Source organism: Pelodiscus sinensis, chromosome 5, assembly GCF_049634645.1.
Source record: "Pelodiscus sinensis isolate JC-2024 chromosome 5, ASM4963464v1, whole genome shotgun sequence".
NCBI lineage: Eukaryota > Metazoa > Chordata > Testudines > Trionychidae > Pelodiscus > Pelodiscus sinensis.
The window spans coordinates 128,759,821-128,768,343 of record NC_134715.1 but is presented as its reverse complement, the minus strand read 5'-3'; the positions used below and the strand labels follow the sequence as shown (position 1 = coordinate 128,768,343).

Here is an 8,523-nt window from a genome sequence, read left to right as displayed (position 1 = left end):
GGAAAACCTCAGTTTGAAAACCTCAGTTCCCAGGGGGTCTAAATGCCGAGGGTCTGATTCCCAGCAGCCAGCGCCAGGGAGATGTTCACTTGCTCCGTGGAGAGTGAACAGAGCTGATGGGTGAGGGGCCCCTCTGAAGAGTCAGGCCTGGATCTGGGTGTCCCCCACCTGTGAACCAGGGCGCTGAGAGCCATTGGGCTTGATTGGATTTTCTTGAGCCACGCAAATGTCAGTGTCAGCCTCTGGGAATGGAGCTGCCGGTGCCACTTCTTGTTGTCGGGGCAGGCGCTGGTAATGGGGCAGGAGGGGGGGGGGAATAAGTGTGGGTCGCGGTGACCTTGCCTGCTTCTTAAACCCTAGCACACGCTCCCCTCTGCTGCAAGGTCCCCCGCTTGCCAGTGCGTCTCACTGCCATTGAAGTGGAGAAGGCGCCTTTGTGTCATTGCAGGAAAATTGCACAAAATAAGCCCTAACCTGCGATCAACTGAGCAGCGAGTAGGTCCCTGGCGGCCGCTAGACAGACGCTGGCTGTTGTCTTTAGCATCCTGAAACGGCAAGTCCTGCAAGTCAAACACCTTCCCTCCTTGGCTTCCCAGCCTTGGTTGGCGTGGCTCTTCCATCACACCCAGGGGAGTTAGGCACCCAGGGGAGTTAGGCACCTGCCAAGTAAGTTGGTGCCTGAGCTGCTGCTTTGACAATGTCAGTGGTGCCGACATTCACCAGTGCAGCCCAGACCCAGACTTGCCATGAGATCAGAGGCCACGGTGATGGGCCTGAGGATGAGAACCTGACGCGCAAGAAAATCTTTCCTCTGTTGCGAAAGCATGGGATGCTGTGAGCCGTCTCAGCAGGGCTGGCCTGTTCACAGCTGCAGCACCTCCAGGGATGAGGGCCGTGCTGATCCTGCATCTTAGGGTCATCCCAGAAGTGCACGGAAGGAGCGTGAGTAGAGGCAGGTTGCCAAGAGGGGAGGGGAGGGGCACGTGGGTCGCTGGGGGCGATGCCAGGATGGTGCCCCATGGTACCAGAGGGTCTTCGAACAGCTGTTGGTAATTTGCACCGCAAGCGACAGGACCACAGTTGGTGCAAATTGCCGTAACTCTACTGGCTTTACCGCACTGCCCCAGTCTGTCCCCAAGAAGCAGGGAACGGGGCAGATTCAGTATTGTGGAAGGGACCTCGTCAGGTCATCAAGTCCAGCCCCTGTGCTGAGGCAGGACTCAGTGACCCCGGCCCATCCTCACAGGGATGCCCAACCTGTTCCTACAAACCTCCGAAGACGGGGATTCCTCAACCTGCCTGGAAGCCTAAGCCAGAGCTCAGCCCCTATCGTCCCTACACTCTCACTTAAGTTGCCCTTGCTGCAGCTTAACCGGCTTGCATCTCGCCCCGCCTTCGGTGGCTGTGGAGCACGGAGGGAGCCCCCGGTCCTTCACGTCGCTGAAGGTAGCTGGATGCTCCCCCGAGTCTTGTTGTCTCACCCCGAAACGAAGGGTGTTAAATTGCCATTAGCTGGCTAATCGTGTGGTCGGTGCAATTTGTACCGACAATGACTGGAGAGCCGCAGTGGTGGGGGGAGCTCCCGGAGCTGGCTGCAGCTGGGACTGAGCAGTCCCAGCTCGCACCAGCACTGGGGGCCACCCCTATGTTTAAAAGGCAGAGGCACAGCATCCCGGATCAGTGCAAGCCAGGTTCGCTCGGTCCTGGTTCATGCTGAGTCCAGCAGGCCTTGTTCAGGGCTGGCTGCAGCCTCCTCTATTTTCCCCTACCTGATAGAGTCAGTGGGAGAGGGCAGGTGCCACCATGGAGACAGTGGGGGGGGGGGGGACAACCGGCTTTTAAGCCGGCTTCCCCCAGCAGCAGCTCCTGTTTCCTCCCCTCCCCCCCCTTGCTGCCTCTCATACAGCGGCAGCAAGAGTGCGGGGAGAGAGCCCTCACTACCATCCCTACGCTAAACCTGCCTTGTTGTCTTAACCTGTGCTTGGAAGTCAGGTGTTCTCAACCTCTTACCACGTGGGCGCTTGACGTGGCAGAGACCCCGCCAAGGGCTGCACCGTGCTGTGTTCGTCTTAGTCCCACTCCGGCCGCGTGCCAAGAACCAGATACCCCCACGGGGCAACGCGTGCACTGGAGTGGCCTGTGGAATTCCATGGAGCGAGGGTGCCCTGCACCCACACGCCGCCCCCCGGGAGTTCTGCAGCGTGGGGCAGACAAAGAGAATTGTTGCTGGCCCCGCCGTGGCAGCGAGAGGGTCCTGGGCTAGGTGCTGTCCGTGCACATACCCTCCTCCTTAGAGTCTCTACCACTCTCATGCATGGCCTCTGTTGTCCGGAGCCCCTGGCTGTTGCTTATACAGGTGCTCTGCTGGCCCCACACCTCTTGGGGCTCTCCTGCTGCAGGGTTGACCCGCTATCGAGCACAGCCCTGTGGGGTCAGACTGCTCTGGCATTTCCCCCCTACACACACACAGGTTTTAAAAACCCAGGGTGCGGCCTCAAGGGATTGGCTTTAGCTCGTTCCCTGTGGGGCCGCAGCGGCCTTTGAAACGTAGGCCCCTTGGGGAGTTAGGCACCTACAAGGTTAGTTAGTGCCTGAGCTGCTGCTTTGAACATGCCAGTGATGCCTACATGGTGGAAGGCACCTAGCTGCTCATGCAGGTGCCTAAATCCCTTGGAGCATCTGCCCCTCCCCCCCCTTCAGGCCCTAGCAAGGCTCCCCTCTTGCAGGAGGGACTCGCTGCCAGCTCCCAGTCTGACCCGGTGCTGAGCTGAGCTCCCTGTAAGCCAGGCGCTTGTGCAGCTGATTCCTAAGCAGTCCTGCTGATCAGCAGAGCGCCCCCAGCTGGCTGTTTTGTTTTGTTGTTTCTATGGGTGGTGCACATTCCCATGTGCCTTGAGCAAATAAAATGTATTCCGCACATGGATGGAAACTATTAGAGGGAGCATTGGTGCTGATCACTTCCTCCAGGCTGTGGGTGTCACAGGGCCCACGCCAAGACTTCACTCCCTTCCCACAGGGTAACACTCCCTCCCATGCAGACAGCCCAACAGCCTCCTGCAACAGCTGCCCCTCCCCTCCACCGCCAGCCCACCTTTCCCCTACCTCTCTCCATTGTCGATTCCTGCTTCAGTCCATCCCCTGCCTTTCAATGACTCCTTCCTCCTCCCTGTTCCTTTTCCCAACAACCCAGGGTTTGATAACTCCGCCCGCTCCCCCCCCAGCCATGCACACACACACACACACACACACACACACACACACACACACCCATAACTGTCCTGCATACGCCCTCTCATACCCAGATGTGACAAGCAAAATGCAACATTTTGGGGCGGCTCAGTTGCTTCCTGTGTCATTTCAGGGCCCCTCCCCTTTCATTAGACTCTGATGATGACCTTTACTAATTGCTGCTAAAGGCTGAGACGTAGCGGCTGCGCCAATCCGCTGGGGTCAAAGCCACTCGCCAAGGGGGCTGCTGAGTTGCTGATTTAAGCCAATGATTCTCCGCTGCATGTTAATTTCACGTTGCAGGGTCACCCTCTGCTGGAGCCTGCCGTGGGCCCAGCCCCTGCGGGACCCACAAAAATTGCCTAGCGCCGGGGCTCACGTAGCTAGAAAAAGCTGGGACAGAGGCAATGGGACCAATAATACAGATAAACCCGGTCTCATGTCCTCTGCTACCAAAAGCAGCACGAAAACCAATTGCCAAGGAGGGGGCGTTTCTGCAGGGAATGTGGCGTGGGAGGGGAGGATGTCTGACAACTCCTAGGTCTTTGCTTCTCTCCCAGCAGGGTTTCATTGAGATCACTCCTGATTGACCGGGGCTTGCTTGGTTCAGCCTTGTAGATGTGGCTGTTACCATCCCGCCGCCCTGCCGGAGGAGTGCTGCCCCAGGCGAGCAGCAGAGGGGAGCAGTGAACAAAGCAAAACTGGGATAGGACTGGCAACTGACCTGCCTTTCCCAAGCAGCAGGTGCTAGAACTCAGGCTTAGCCTGCCTGCCTTTCTGTAGGAGCTGAGAGCAGCGCTGGAGATGGGTACTGGTCCTGGGAGTCATCCTCACCCTAGGGCGAGAATTTCACATTGGCCGGCGGGTTTGTGCTTGGCGAAGGTTTTAGTGCAGGTACGATCACACGTCACGCTCCACTCGTTCTGCTATGAAAACCTGCCACACAGCAGCTGGGCATGTCCCGGTCAGCACGGCTCGTGTTTTGGGACAATGGCTCCTTTTGCGTTTGTAGGTCACCCAATATCACCCAGAGGTGCCACCCCACAATAGGCACTGGGGGAGGGGGGGTTGTCACAGCTCCACTGAGTGAGTCATTCAGTGCCACCTCCACCCAGCCAAGAATTTGTCACAGGTACATGGGCTGGGCAGGGAACCAGCCTGCAGTCCCCTAAAAACAAATCTGTGCTGTGCAGATGTCAGGGCCCAAAACCACTTGGCATGACTCACTGAGCAGATGGCGCAGGGTCCTGGAGGAGGACTTGCAGCTCATGCTCGAGTCAGCCTGGCTGCCATCTTCATGAAGCACCAAGCTTTGGCTCTGGTTTTGGCATTGACAGCTCTTTCACGCGCTGGCAGGGCCTTGGTACAGCCGCTCACAGCCTTTTCAGCTGCCTGGAGCGCTCAGAGGTGTCGGCGTTGTCTTGCACCCACCCCACCCGCCCGATGTCACCTCACTTCAGAACGACTTGCCTACAAAGTCTGACCTCAACACACACACATGGCCAGCAAATCCAGGTTGAACCTCTTGGCTACGTCTACACAGGCATGATTTTCCGGAAATGCTTTTAACGGAAAAGTTTTCCGTTAAAAGCATTTTCAGAAAAGCGCGTCTAGATTGGCAGGACGCTTTTCCGCAAAAGCACTTTTTGTGGAAAAGCGTCCGTGGCCGATCTAGACGCGCTTTTCCGCAAAAAAGCCCCGATCGCCATTTTCGCGATCGGGGCTTTTTTGCGGAAAACAGAACTATGCTGTCTACACTGGCCCTTTCGGGCAAAAGTCTTTCGGAAAAAGACTTTTGCCCAAACGGGAGCAGCATAGTTTTTCCGGAAAAGCAACTGATGATTTTACATGAGATCGTCAGTGCTTTTCCGGAAATTCAAGCGGCCAGTGTAGACAGCTGGCAAGTTTTTCCGGAAAATCAGATGATTTTCCGGAAAAACTTGCCAGTGTAGACACAGCCCCTTTAATCTGGCACGCTCTGGTCCAGCAACCTCTGTGGTCTGGCATGATGTGAGCTTGCTAGATGTCCACATGTGATGGCTGTGGCCAAGTTTCCAGCAGGCCCATCAAGTTTGTTTACAGCCGCCAATCCTGACTCTCAAAGATCCGTGCTGTGATTTAGTGCTAATTTACCCCTAAATATTGTCTAAGAGCCCAGTAAGCCGTGGAAGGGTTAGTAATGCTGCTAGACAATCTTGACCTCCCATAGTCTGGCAAATTCTCCAGTTCAGCTCTGGTCAGGTCCTGAGGGTGCCGGACTAGAGTGGTTCAACCTGTATTTTAAAACTGCTGATGTTCTCATGGTGACTATAGAATTAGGAAGTCGATTGCTTTGGAATAGAAATATTCTACTGTCATTTCAGGGTGGTACTTGAGCCAGTTTTCATTTCTGAGCCTTGGCTGACGTGCAGGTGATGCACAAGCCCAGGGCAGAAGGGATGAAGCCTGTAGCTTAGTTTTGTGGGGGTCCCCTAGGGCATGGTACCCCGAACCATTGCCCTCAGTCCTAGTACAAGCCATGCACTTTCAAACCCCAGAAATCTGCAACATGACACCCCCTGTGGGCTGCAACCCACCATGTGGAGAAACCCTGAACAACATGAATTGAGTACCCCCCGGAAGGCCTTTGTGAACCCCCAGGTGTGTGTGTAACCCTGGTTGGGAACCACAACCTTGGCGTGCGTGTGTGTTTAGTTTATTTACCTCTGCGTGGATGGAGCCGAGCACCAGCATCCTGGCCGGTGGAGACTTTGGAGCACAGAATCCCTTGCTGGATTCAGGCCCCCCACACCGTAAACGGGTAGAGACGGGCATGCATGCCAGACAGCCAGGAAGCAGGAGAGCATGGGCTGGCACGTGACAGATACTCATAATTGCATTTGGCATGTGTGTGGAGCTTTTCACTGGCAGAGGCCCCAACGCCTTGCAAAGAGGGGCAGGTGCTGTCCTGTCTTTTCACAGGCAGGGGAAACTGAGGCACGGAGCTGTCATGGCAGGAGCTGGAGCTATAGCATCGTTTCCGTGCACCCCCCTCCCCCTCACACACACACAGGCCTTGCCCATTGGCTCAGCCTTCTCTCATCGATACTTAGCCCGTGGCCGTGCGGCAGTAGCTCCTCACAGCAATCCACTGGGGTAGAGACAAGGTTCAAGGGGGGAGCTTGCAGCAGGGGCTGGGGCTGGGAAGCACAGCAGGTTGCTAGGCAGCCTAGGAAATGGTCTAGCTGAGGCCCTGCTTGGCCGTGGCTTAGCTCTTCATCTGCTCCTCGCCCCACCCCACCCGGACTAGCTGAGCATCTCGCGCGCTTTAATGCATTTCGCTGCCTGGCGCCGACATGTACCAAGGCCGGGCCATCCTGGGGCCTGATGGTGAGCTTGAGGCCTCGCTTTATAAAGGGATTTTGCTGTTGCTGCATTCAGCGCTACACCAGCTCCCCGATTAAGGACCCTCCTTTTGTACAAAGAGATTTAGGGACTTGGGAGCCTAAATCCTCTGGACTGTTAGGTTGATATGCGTGTCAACACCGGCACCTCAGTTGCATGGGACGTTTGTGGCCAAGCCAGTAAGGGTGCTTCAGTTGTGGGGCAGGGCCCCTAAGCATTGGCTCCTGTGTAACAGGGAGGGGGTGGGGGCTAGCATCCTTTGGCTTAACTTGCCCTGCCTACATAGAGTCTCACCCTCTGGGGCTAGGAGGCATTTCTCTGGTGCAGGAGCCCAGTGGACAGTTCTCCTCCTCCAGGGTCGAGGATGGGTGCGATACCAGTTCCAAGCCCCTCTTCTCCAGAGAGCCTTTCCCCCAGTTTGGGCGCCCCTCTCTGGGCTAAGGCAGGGCTGTGCAAAGGCCCAGAGGTGTTGCATTGTGATGCGAGATCATGGCCTGGGAGACAGAGGCAAAGCTCAGTGCTACAAGATAGCTGCCCAAGTGGAGGGTTGTGTGCTCTGTCTGAGTGGCAAGGTGAGGGCCAGGAGTGGGTGGGGACAAAGCTGAGTCCCATCTCTGCGCGGTTGCTGAGTCAAACCCTTCCAGGGAGCTACTGGGAGGGCAGTGTAGGTGGAGCCAAGAGACGGTGCGTGTGTGACTGTGCCCAGACATCCTTCATCTCTTTCGTTGCTTCACATAACGCACCGTCAACCTGTGGAACTCCTTGCCAGAGGATGTTGTGAAGACCAGAACTTGAACAGGGTTCAAAAAAGAGCTAGATCCATTCATGGGGGTTAGGTCCATCAATGGCTATTAGCCAGAATGCTAGGAATGTTGTCCCTGGCCTCTGTCAGAAGCTGGGAATAGGCAACTTGAGGATCCCTGGCCTGTCCATTCCCTCTGGGGCACCTGGCATTGGCCCCTGTCTAGATGGGCCTTTGCTCTGACCCAGTACGGCCCGTTCTGATCTCCCAGCAAGGCAGGGGATGAATGTGTGAGAATAGTGTGAGCTACCAGCCAGGTGTGGGCGGCTGCTGGCTTTGGTGATGAGTGACGGCGTCTCTGCACCCTCCGCGGCTGGCTCAGACTTGCGAGCGGGAAGGAAGGAGAGTCTGAGCAGGGCTTGGGGAGAGGCAGCAGTGTGGCAGCGAAAAGGGGGGAGGGCGAGGGCTAGCGTAAGCCAGCAGAAGGGCCGCTTTCCCAGGCAGGGCTGAACCGGCGTCTCTGCTCGGGCCCCTCTAGGGCAGCCAGATCCGTAGGGCACAACTGAGCGCAGGGTGATGCAGCGCTACAGCGTGACAGCCAGCCGGTGCCCCCAGGTCCTTGCCGCCTACGCTGGCCAAGGGAGGGGGGTTCTCACGGGACAGATGGGGACGGAGGCAGAGAGCAACTGCATGGCAGAGCTGCGGAAGGCGCCGAGCGCGTCCCCGTTCCCTTTCCCCGCCCACCCTCCTCTGGCCGACTCACTGTTCCTGCTCTGAAATGGGCCTCTTCAGCAAGCCTGCCTTGCGAAGCCCCACGCTCCCTGCCTCAGAGCTCCGCTTTCAGGGGTACTCGTCCTGCTGCCCTCTGAGACGCAGGGCGGGGCGGGGGCCTTCGTCACAGTCCAGGCAGCACTGCCAGCTCGTAGCCAGGGTGACCCCATGGCTTGGGGAGGCAGGCCCCCCCCCCCCCCCCCGCCAGAGTTTATGCTTTCCCCTCCCCTCCTACACACACACACTGTGGCCTGCTCCCCCGCCCTTCCACCCCGTCAATGTGGCTGCTGGCCCCCTTCCTGCCTCAGGGTAGCACCCCCCAACCTCGCCCAGTCCCGGGGAGACCACGGGCAGTGTGGCCAGCGCCTGCCTTGTCCAGAGATCTGGCCAGCAGGCAC

At 57.5% G+C, this 8,523-nt stretch overlaps 1 long non-coding RNA gene across 1 annotated transcript; it reads right to left on the bottom strand.

Moving 5' to 3' along the window:
* Positions 1-346: 346 nt before the first annotated feature.
* Positions 347-8,174, bottom strand: LOC142829708 (uncharacterized). Its single transcript, XR_012904451.1, has 3 exons — positions 6,907-8,174; positions 3,953-4,063; positions 347-545 (listed from the first exon to the last, which is right to left on the bottom strand). It is a non-coding gene; the product is annotated as an uncharacterized LOC142829708 (long non-coding RNA).
* Positions 8,175-8,523: the final 349 nt, after the last annotated feature.